We start from the raw sequence: 10,103 nt of genomic DNA on the forward strand, positions 1-10,103 counted from the left end.
TAGGTCATAAAAATAATGAGTCCATGTAAGTGAGAGCTCCTAGGGAAATGTAAGGACTTGGAGTTTTATTAATAGTTGAAGTTTATGACAGGAGATTGGCATGGCCTGACTTAGACTTACAGAGAACCACTATGTTTACTGAATAGAAAACAGAATGGCAAGAGTAGAAGCAGAGAGGCATTTGGGAAGCTATGGCTATAATCCAGAAGAGAGATGATGTGGGTTTAGATCAAGGAAGCAGTGGTGGAAATGAGTGGTGAAACTTTGGATATACTCTGATGGAAAAACTGACAAAATTTGCTAATGGATTAGATGTGGGTAAGAGAAAGAGAAAGAACTGGAAAAATAGATGTGCATTTAACAAAATTAGCAAGAGTCACATAATTTGGAAGAGAGAGAATCAATAGTTTGGTTTTATTTAACAGTTGAGATTCTCTGAGTCATCCAACTAGAAAGACCAGATGCTTGGCAGGCTTCAAGATCAATTCAGAGGTCATTTGATCTTAATGACTCAATAAACTCAAAGACTTATCTTTTCCCTTCCATTTTTCCATCTCTGTTATTCTCAGTCAGTCTTCCTAAGGGTGGTTCCCTATGTGTTCAAAGGATAACCACCATCACGAATTGGAGCTGCATGACTTCTCGAGTAGTAGGACATCCAGGGCAGTTCTCACAACCATAAAACAAAACGTCTTGAGACTCTAAACTAACCCATGTACTTCAGGAATGTGTCAGAAGTGTTGACTAGATTACTTTCAAATTAATCACTGTCTAAATGGTATTATGGGATTACCTTACTGTTTAGACCAATTTGCTATAACGTTTGGAGGAGGAAGAAAGGTTAATCCCATCTACAACAAATGACTGCTACATAGTCAGGGAAGAGTGGGTAAAATACCCACTATAAATGCATAGAAGAGCAAATAACCTAAAATTAAATCCCGGATGCAACTATGCTTACAAGCCCTTTGACAATTCCCATCCTTGGAAAATTTCACTGGCTGTTTTGTGTTTTTTTAATTGAGGTTCTCCTATAGAAAAGGAGTTCCATATTACATAACCTCCTTTCCCTCAAAATATTTCTCACATTTCCTCTTCATTTTATTTCTCAGGCTCCCTAAACCCCTCTTCCCAAGTGTTGTCACCAGAAAATTCAAAATCCCTGTCACTTGTCACTTTTTTATGCAGAGAAATTTGCTTCAAATCAGTTTTGCATATATACAAATTTATTGAAGTGACCTGTTAAATCAAAGACTGTTCACTCCAGGTATGAACTCCTTAGTGGAAAAGAAGAACCTACAGAGTTTTTGAAATTTTGGTATTTTTACTTTAAATACATAGTGAGAGGGAACTATATGGATCTTTTAACAGATATGAATTGCCTTAGAAAACAGAAGTAGCAAGACAGCCAGAATTACATATGGAGGAAATGGCAGCGCACTCCAGTACTCTTGCCTGGAAAATCCCAGGGACAGAGGAGCCTAGTGGGCTACAGTCCATGGGGTTGCAAAGAGTCAGACACGACTGAGTGACTCCACTTTCACTTTATTTATCTGAGAATTTATTTTATTGTTTCACATAGATGCTTCCCCTTCTTTTACAATAATTATTCAGTGAATGAAGAACTCAAAATAAGGTATGTACAAAGTGCTATAATAACTAAGTAGTACAGGCATCCAACTCTAGCCAGCATAGTGACTAAAACAAGTATTAAGTATCTTATAGACAATACTGAAGCTACTGACAGTTTCCAAGAGACAAAATTACATTCTAGAAAGATGACTCTTTAACAGTTATGGAGGAGAAGTTAGCAGGATGATAAGTAAAACCAGATACCATGCAATCAGGAAGCTACAACAGACTGGTAAAGATCAAGGGAGGGTATTGCCCTAGCAGAGGAAGAGAGGTTGAAGAGAGGCCCCAGTTTTAAACATAATTACAAAGTTGAATTATGTTGTCTTTGTTATATACCATACAAAACTCACTGTAGCAATATGGGGTGATATCTTTGTACACATAAAGACTGAGTGAGCAATTTGTCCGTTTTTCTAGCCTTTTGGATTTTGTTATTTTGCCAACATTTTGTTGTTGTTGTTGTTCTCCCATTAGCAACACCTGAGTTTTTCTTCCAGGGAAATGGCCTTTTCTCATTAAATACAGTCTGGTTAGGTCAATCAAGAACATCTATTTCCCTCCATTTTCTTCAATTTAGACCAATAAGATAGATCTTTTCTGCAATCTGATAGGAGTGGGAAGAAGAAAGGAAGATGATCAACAGCGGCACCTGATGAGGCTGTCTGTTGTTACTACCAGGATTTCAAAAGTTGCCCTAATTCTTATCTTTTAGATTTCTCAAGTTTCCTTATGTCTCCCTATACCCTCCTAAGAAATTATTTTCTGCCAACATTTGCTAAGGGAGGCTTCTATTCCTTACAAAAAAAGAAACCTAAATAATACAAAAGTATGACAAAAATAACTGAGTCAAGATAAAATAAAGTTCACAGAAGGACCCAGGTCTTCTAATACTCAGTATAGTGGTTTTTGAACCATGCCATAATGCCTCTAAATACTGAATAGGAGAAAATGTTCTTCAGACATAAGAAAAATAGTATCTAATGGAAATGTATTCCTCAATGCTAACTATAAAGAAAGGTACAATCACTGGTTTAGATCCCATGAAACCAAAGGCAAAGGGCAAACTGTATATTACACATGCTAGGACTTTATGAAAATATAACCTACCTTAACCATGTTTAAGGATTACACAAAAATACTGAATAAATCTAATAAAGCCCTGGGGGTATGGTAGTAATGGGCTACATGCCAAGTTGCTGACTGTCATCAAGTGGAGAAGTTCTGAGTTCTCACTACTGTTGCTGCTAATGTTGCCTCAAAATTCCATTTTGTGGTTTGTAGGTGAATTAAAGAACCTTCAATCAAGACTTTTAAACTAAGAGCTTTAGCAAATAATAAAAAGCCTTGCTAGGCATATTTCAAATCATCTTCTTGGTTCATTGAGCGTGTAAGAATAAAATTTAATGTAACCAGCAAGTTCCTTTCTGCTCAGTTTGTTTGCTCCCAAGTTTAGGTGACGATCAGACTCCTGTGACTGTACCTTGATCTTTCTGGTTTCTGGGGATAAAGAAATTCTCTAATTTATCTGCTAAGTAGGGAATATAGCTATCTGACAGGGGAGCCTGGTGGGCTGCCGTCTATGGGGTCGCACAGAGTTGGACACGATTGAAGCGACTTAGCAGCAGCAGCACAGAAAAAAAAAAAAAAAAAATCAAGCTGAAATTCACAATACGGGAGCTATTGGAAGGGGAAGGGACAATAAAATCAAAGTGAAACAAGACGACAGACTGAAAAATCCTGAAAGCGGAAACATATTAGTGCTGAAAATATTGGCAGATTACCAGAAAGTATTCTGCCATAAAATAATCAAGTTTAGAAGCACTAACTTTAAACTGAGGAAAGGAAATTAACTGGAGAAAAATACAAAAAAAAAAAATCGGTAAAGAGGAAATATAAAGGAATAATCAGACTTGAATTTGAGAGGAGACAATGACAGCCTCCCTTTATTTTAATGAGAAAAATAACCGACAAAAGGTGCTTTCTTTTCTACCTGCCGAAGAATTACTGTGAATAAAAATTCATTGTATCTGATCACAACACTGACGATTCTCTGATTTAGTCCACTGTGTTTTAATCAACAAGATAAAATAAGAATACTGGTAAACAAGGTGTAATTTCTTTTACCCTGGCCAGTAAGATCCGAATAACACTGGTCATATCTTCCCAGATCCTTTCAAAGCCCCACTGGTGGAGGTGACTTTTTCCTCATAAGGTTGCTTTATTTAGATTTCAAACAAACCAAAGCAGACAGAAGAGGTGACCACAAGTGAATCCTTCCACTTATGAGATGGGAAACCGGAGTCTGTGGCTCCAGCCAAAAGGAGCTACAGACAGAACCGGGTTCCCTCAGGTCTCCGCTGACCCCATGCCCCAAGGGCAGCCCCTCCACCACCAAGCAGAGAAAAACCCAGAACAAACACGAGAAAAGAAAAGCGAGGGCTAAAAGGAAAGGACCCAAGGAGAAGGGCAACACAAACCTTCTGTGAGGTAGTCTCGGGGTGGCGTCAGGCGGTGCCCCACGAGCCCACGCAGCCCAGGCCTGGTCTCGGAACATTTTTAAGTTTATTCAGCAGGACGCAGTGTTAAGACTCCTTGTGGCTGGAGATGTGGGCCTGGGCCTCCCGGTCGTCGTTGTAGGCACAGTCCTGAAAAAGGCAGAGCCCCGCCAAGCTTCACGGCCTCGACCATCGGGACTCCTCGCCTCTGTGGGGCCTCACTTCTGTAGGCTGTCTATGGGTTCTGGCTCCTCACTTTCCACACAAGCCCGATGAGGCACTCCCGTGCCTTGAAGTAACTGCCCTCCTAGGAGGTATTAGGGAGCCAAAACAAGACCATGTTCCAGTCACACAGGTCGCCTTGTTCCACCAGTGCGTTGCCTGCTAAGCAGCTTCAGTCATATTCTACTCTGTGTGATCCCATGGGCTGCCACCCGCCAGGTTCCTCTGTCCATAGGATTCTCCAGGCAACAATACTGGAGTGGGTTACCATTCCCTGCTTGCTCCAGGAGATCTTCGAGATTCAGGATTCAGGTCTCTTATGTCTCCTGCATTAGGCAGGTGCGTTCTTTACCACTAGCGCCACGTGGGAAGCCCACCAGGATCACCTGGAAATCCTCAACTCCGCTCCTGCTACAGCCCTCTCTTTCTGCCAGCTGGATGCTAGCAGTCATAGCAAAAATCTGCTTATCTACACAGCGTAGGATGGCAGATCAGTATCTCTAGATGTGTTCTTGCAGTATACAATTAATTTATTTGAAACATTGTGTATTAATTGAGTTACAGGATAAATAATTTTACAAGGAGATTTTGAATTAATTATGAAGAGTATTTGACAGAAGATAACATTTAAATACAATGGAGTAACCTAACAGTTTGAAACCTAATAAAGCAGAAGACAAAGTTAATGAGCAACTGAAAGACAGTTTGAAATCTCTGTATATTGAGCTATACCTGTTTTTAAAAGATTATTTTGTTTGCTTTTTTGCTTATCTGGATGACCATCTATGTGGTAGAGCTGTAATGGCATGTTATAAATATGGCTTCACATCTTTTGGCTTTTATTGTTTAAAAGCATTATTACTTTTTGAGCTATGGAGAGTTACTTTAGTAATTAACTATGTACACGGCCATATCTAGTCTGTATTAGAGGTGTGTTTAGAGTTTAAGTTAAAATTTTGAAGATCAAAATTGTAGAATAAAAGCAAATTCTACAATAGAGAAGTTTAAAAAACCATTAGTGTAAAAATCTGAATAGCCTGTTTCTTTCATAGAAATTTGACTTTTTATGACCTGCTTATAAGCATTTGCTGTGCTTCAACAGCAAATGTTTTGAATTATTGATATTTTCTTTATCTTCTTTATCCTTTTCCTTTCTTAATCATTTTTAATCTTGCATTATCAACCTACTGTATGCCAGCCTATATGAAAGATACTTCATTTATTTTTTAGAACAGTTTTAGACTTTACAGAAAAAATTGAGTGATAATACAGAGTTCATTTATACCCTGAACAGTTTCCCCACTATTAACGTATGATATTAGTTGGACAGATATTGTACATTTGTTACAAGTGATGAACCAGTGTTAAACCATGTAATTAATGAATTAATGAAACTCCATACATTCTACAAATCTTCTTAGTTATTACCTTATATTATTTTTCTTCCAGGATCCAGTCAGGATATTTAGGTGTTATATCTCCTTAGGCTCTTGGCTATGATAGCTTTTCAGATTTTATCTGTTTTTGGATGACCTTAACAATTTTGAGGAATACATGTCAGGCATTTTGTTGAATGTTCCTTAGTTGGAATTTGCCACTTTTTTTCCCCTCACAGATAGACTGAAGTTATGGATTTCAGGCAGGAAAACCATGGAATTAAAGTAAATAGCTCATGCAATTAATTACTACTATTAAAATTAATGTTGATGTTGACCTTGATCACACCTGGCTGAGGTAGTGTTTTTCAGATTTTTTCATTGCTTCTCCCTCCCTCAAACTGTTTTCTTAGAAGACAGTCACTATACACACTCCATGCTTAAGGAGTAGGGGTTTATGCTCCCCTTCCATGAAGGCAGTGTACTGCAGAAATTATTTGTAGTTCTACAAGGAAGATGTTCTCTTCTCTCCCATTTATTTAATTTATTCAATCCTTGTTTTTACATCAGCATAAATTCATGGGCATTTGTTTTATACTTTGTATTATAATCACGTAATAGGGGCAGGGATGGGAGCACAGTCATTAGCATGCCACCATTAGCCCACAACCATTAGCTTGGCGGTTAGAGGTCCCATTCTGCCAACAGCCGGGCTCGCAAGGTTCCGCAAGGCAGAGTGTCATGAGAAGTGGATCTGGTCATCACAGCTTTCTCCCTGGGACCCTCAAGCCTTGAGCCTGTGAGTGAGCTGGGGACAGGCTGAGGGCTATGTCCTACAGAGCTCCAGAGCCCTCTCCACAGCTGCCCGCTGACCAGGCCAAGGCCTTGAAGCAGAAAACCTCTCCCCCATCCCCACCTCCAGAACCTAATGGCAGTGGAAGTCTCCATAGGTAGTAGTAGTCCATGAGATCTGGCTCCCATTTGGGTGGCCTGAGGAGCCTAAGGGCCAGCTGGGTCCTAGGCTTCTTACCCCCTCAGTGATGATGGCTCGGCAGGGTCTGCGGACTTGGCCCTGAGGGTGCCATCAGCTGAGATCTGCTTCCTCAGCTGGACCTGGGCACTAGCAGAAAGACCCACAATAGGTGTTGGAAGAACACTCCCAGGCCAGGTAACCAGCAATAACCGGTAAGTCTGCAACAACTAACCACATAGCTCCCTCACCTTTCCTATAAAATGGCTTTGCTGCTTTCTAGAAGTTCAGAAATTTTTAAGGCATAAGCCACCAATCTCCTAGCATGGCCCTACAGTAAACATTTCATTCCTGCAAACTCCTATGTTTTGGTATTGTTTGGCCTCACTGTGACTTAGGCACACACTGTGCTCCATAACAACCCAATCCTTCTTTATGTTTTTTGTTACTCAAATTTTCCCAGTTTCAGCCATCTGCAATTCTTTCAGTTGGCTCTATTCCCTTCAATATACCCAGCAATGTGGGATTTTATTTTGCTTGTTTTGTTTTAAACACTTACAGTCTTAGTGTGGGCTATTATACTAGAGTATCATAGATTAGTTTGTTGTTATTCGGTCATAAAGACCTGTCCAACTCTTTACGACCACCATGGACTGCAGTATGCCCAATCTCCAGGCATTTGCTCAAACTCATGTCCTTTGAGTCAGTAATGTCATCCAACCATCTTATCCTTTGTCACCCACTTTTCCTCTTGCCCTCAATCTTTCCCAGCATCAGGGTCTTTTCCAATGAGTCAGCTCTTTGATCAGGTAGACAAAGTATTGGAGCTTTAGCTTCTGTCCTTTCAATGAATATTCAGGGTTGATTTCCTTTGGAATTGACTGGTTTGATCTTTCAGTACAACAGACTCTCAAGAGTCTTCTCCAGCACCACTGTTCAAAAGCATCAATTCTTCAGCACTCACCTTTCTTTATGGTCTAACTCTTACATCCATACAAGAACACTGGAAAACCCATAACTTTGACTATACGGACATTTTTTGGCAAAGTGATGCCTTTGCTTTTTAATATGCTGTCTAGGTTTGTCATAGCTTTTCTTCCAAGAAGCAAGCATCTTTTAATTTCATGGCTGCAGTCACCATCCACAGTGATTTTGGAGCCCAAGAAAAGAAAATCTGTCACTGTTTCAACTTTTCCCCCATATATTTACTATGAAGTGATGGGACTGAATGCCATGATCTCGGTATTTTGAGTGTTAAGTTTTAAGCCAGCTTTTTCACTCTCGCTTTCATCAAGAGGATCTTTAGTTCCTCTTCACTTTCTTCCATTAGACTGCTATCAATTGCATACCTGAAGTTGATATTTCTCCCAGCAATCTTGATTCCAGCTGTGCTTCATCCAGTCTGGCATTTCACATGATATTCTCTGCATTTAAGTTAAATAAACAGGGTGACAATATCCATCCTTATTGTACTCCTTTCCCAATTTTGAATCAGTCCATTGTTCCATGTCCAATTCTAACTTTTGCTTCTTGACCTGCATACAGGTTTCTCAGGAGACGGGTAGTGTGGTCTGGTATTTCCAACTCTTTAAGAATTTTCCACTGTTGGTTATGGTCCACACAGTCAAAGACTTAAGCAGAGTCAATGAAGCAGCAGTAGATGCTTTTCTGGAATTCGCTTGCTTTTTCTATGATCCAACAGATATTGGAAATTTGATTTCTTGGTGCATTACCTTTTTTAAATCTAGCTTGAACGAAGATCATGGCATCTGGTCCCATCACTTTATGGGAAATAGATGGGGAAACAGTGGAAACAGTGTCAGACTTTATTTTTGGGGGCTCCAAAATCACTGCGGATGGTAACTGCAGCCATGAAATTAAAAGACGCTTACTCCTTGAAAGAAAAGTTATGACCAACCTAGATAGCATGTTCAAAAGCAGAGACATTACTTTGCCAACAAAGGTCCGTCTAGTCAAGGCTATGGTTTTTCCAGTGGTCACGTATGGATGTGAGAGTTGGACTGTTAAGAAAGCTGAGCACCTAAGAATTGATGCTTTTGAAGTGTGGTGTTGGAGAAGACTCTTGAGAGTCCCTTGGACTGCAAGGAGATCCAACCGGTCCATTCTGAAGGAGATCAGCCCTGGGATTTCTTTGGAAGGAATGATGCTAAAGCTGAAACTCCAGTACTTTGGCCACCTCATGCAAAGAGTTGACTCATTGGAAAAGACTCTGATGCTGGGAGGAATTAGGGGCAGGAGGAGAAGGGGACGACAGAGGATGAGATGGCTGGATGGCATCACTGACTCGATGGACGTGAGTCTGAGTGAACTCTGGGAGTTGGTGATGGACAGGGAAGCCTGGTGTGCTGCGGTTCATGGGGTTGCAAAGAGTCGGACACAACCGAGCGACTGAACTGAACTGAACTGTACATCTGGAAGTTCTTGGTTCATGTACTGTGGAAGCCTAGGTTGAAAGATTTTGAGCATCACCTTGCTAGCATTTGAAATGAATGCAATTGTATGATCATTTGAACATTCTTTGGCATTGCCCTTCTTTGGGATTGGAATGAAAACTGACCTTTGCCAGTTCTACAGCCACTGATGAGTTTTCCAAATTTGCTGGCATATTGAGTGCAGCACTTTAACAGCATCATCTTTCTTTTAGCATTTGAAATAGCTCAGTTGGAATTCCATCACCTCACTAGCTTTGTTCGTAGTAATGCTTCCTAAGGCTCACTTGACTTCACACTCCAGGATATCTGGCTTGAGATGAGTGACCACACCATTGTGGTTATCCAGTCATTGAGACCTTTCTTACATAGTTCTTCTGTGTATTCTTGCCACCTCTTCTTAATCCCTTCTCCTTTTGTTAGGTCCTTGCTATTTCTGACCTTTATTGAGCCCATCTTTGCATTAAATGTTCCCTTGATATCTCTAATTTTCTTGAAGTGATCTCGTCTTTCCCATTCTATTGTTTCTATTCTATCATTCCTATTTCTTTACCTTGTTCACTTAAGAAGGCTTTCTTATCTCTCCTTATCTCTGCATTCAGTTGGGTATATCTTTCACTTTCTCCCTTGCCTTTCGCTTCTCTTTTTTTCTCAGCTATTTGTAAGGCCTTCTCAGACAACCATTTTGCCTTCTTGAATTTCTTTTTCTTTAGTATGGTTTTGGGTCCTGCCTCCTGTACACTGTTATGAGCTTCTGTCCATAGTTCTTCAGGCACTCTGTCTACCAGATCTAATCCCTTGAATCTATTTGTCACCTCCACTGTATAATTGGAAGGGATTTGATTTTGCTCATACTCTCTTGATGAGGTTAAAAAGAAGCATGAAAAAGCTGGCTTAAAACACAACATTCATAAGACTAAGATCATGGCATCCAGTCCTATCACATCATGGCAAA

The 10,103-nt window shown here is 40.1% G+C and overlaps 1 long non-coding RNA gene across 1 annotated transcript; it reads right to left on the minus strand.

The window, feature by feature from the left end:
* Nucleotides 1-1,529: 1,529 nt before the first annotated feature.
* LOC123330779 lies at nucleotides 1,530-4,900 on the minus strand. The gene is made up of 2 exons (XR_006546936.2): nucleotides 4,113-4,900; nucleotides 1,530-2,239 (listed from the first exon to the last, which is right to left on the minus strand). It is a non-coding gene; the product is annotated as an uncharacterized LOC123330779 (long non-coding RNA).
* Between the last annotated feature and the right edge of the window lie 5,203 nt (nucleotides 4,901-10,103).

Source organism: Bubalus bubalis, chromosome 20 (assembly GCF_019923935.1).
Source record: "Bubalus bubalis isolate 160015118507 breed Murrah chromosome 20, NDDB_SH_1, whole genome shotgun sequence".
Lineage (NCBI taxonomy): Eukaryota > Metazoa > Chordata > Mammalia > Artiodactyla > Bovidae > Bubalus > Bubalus bubalis.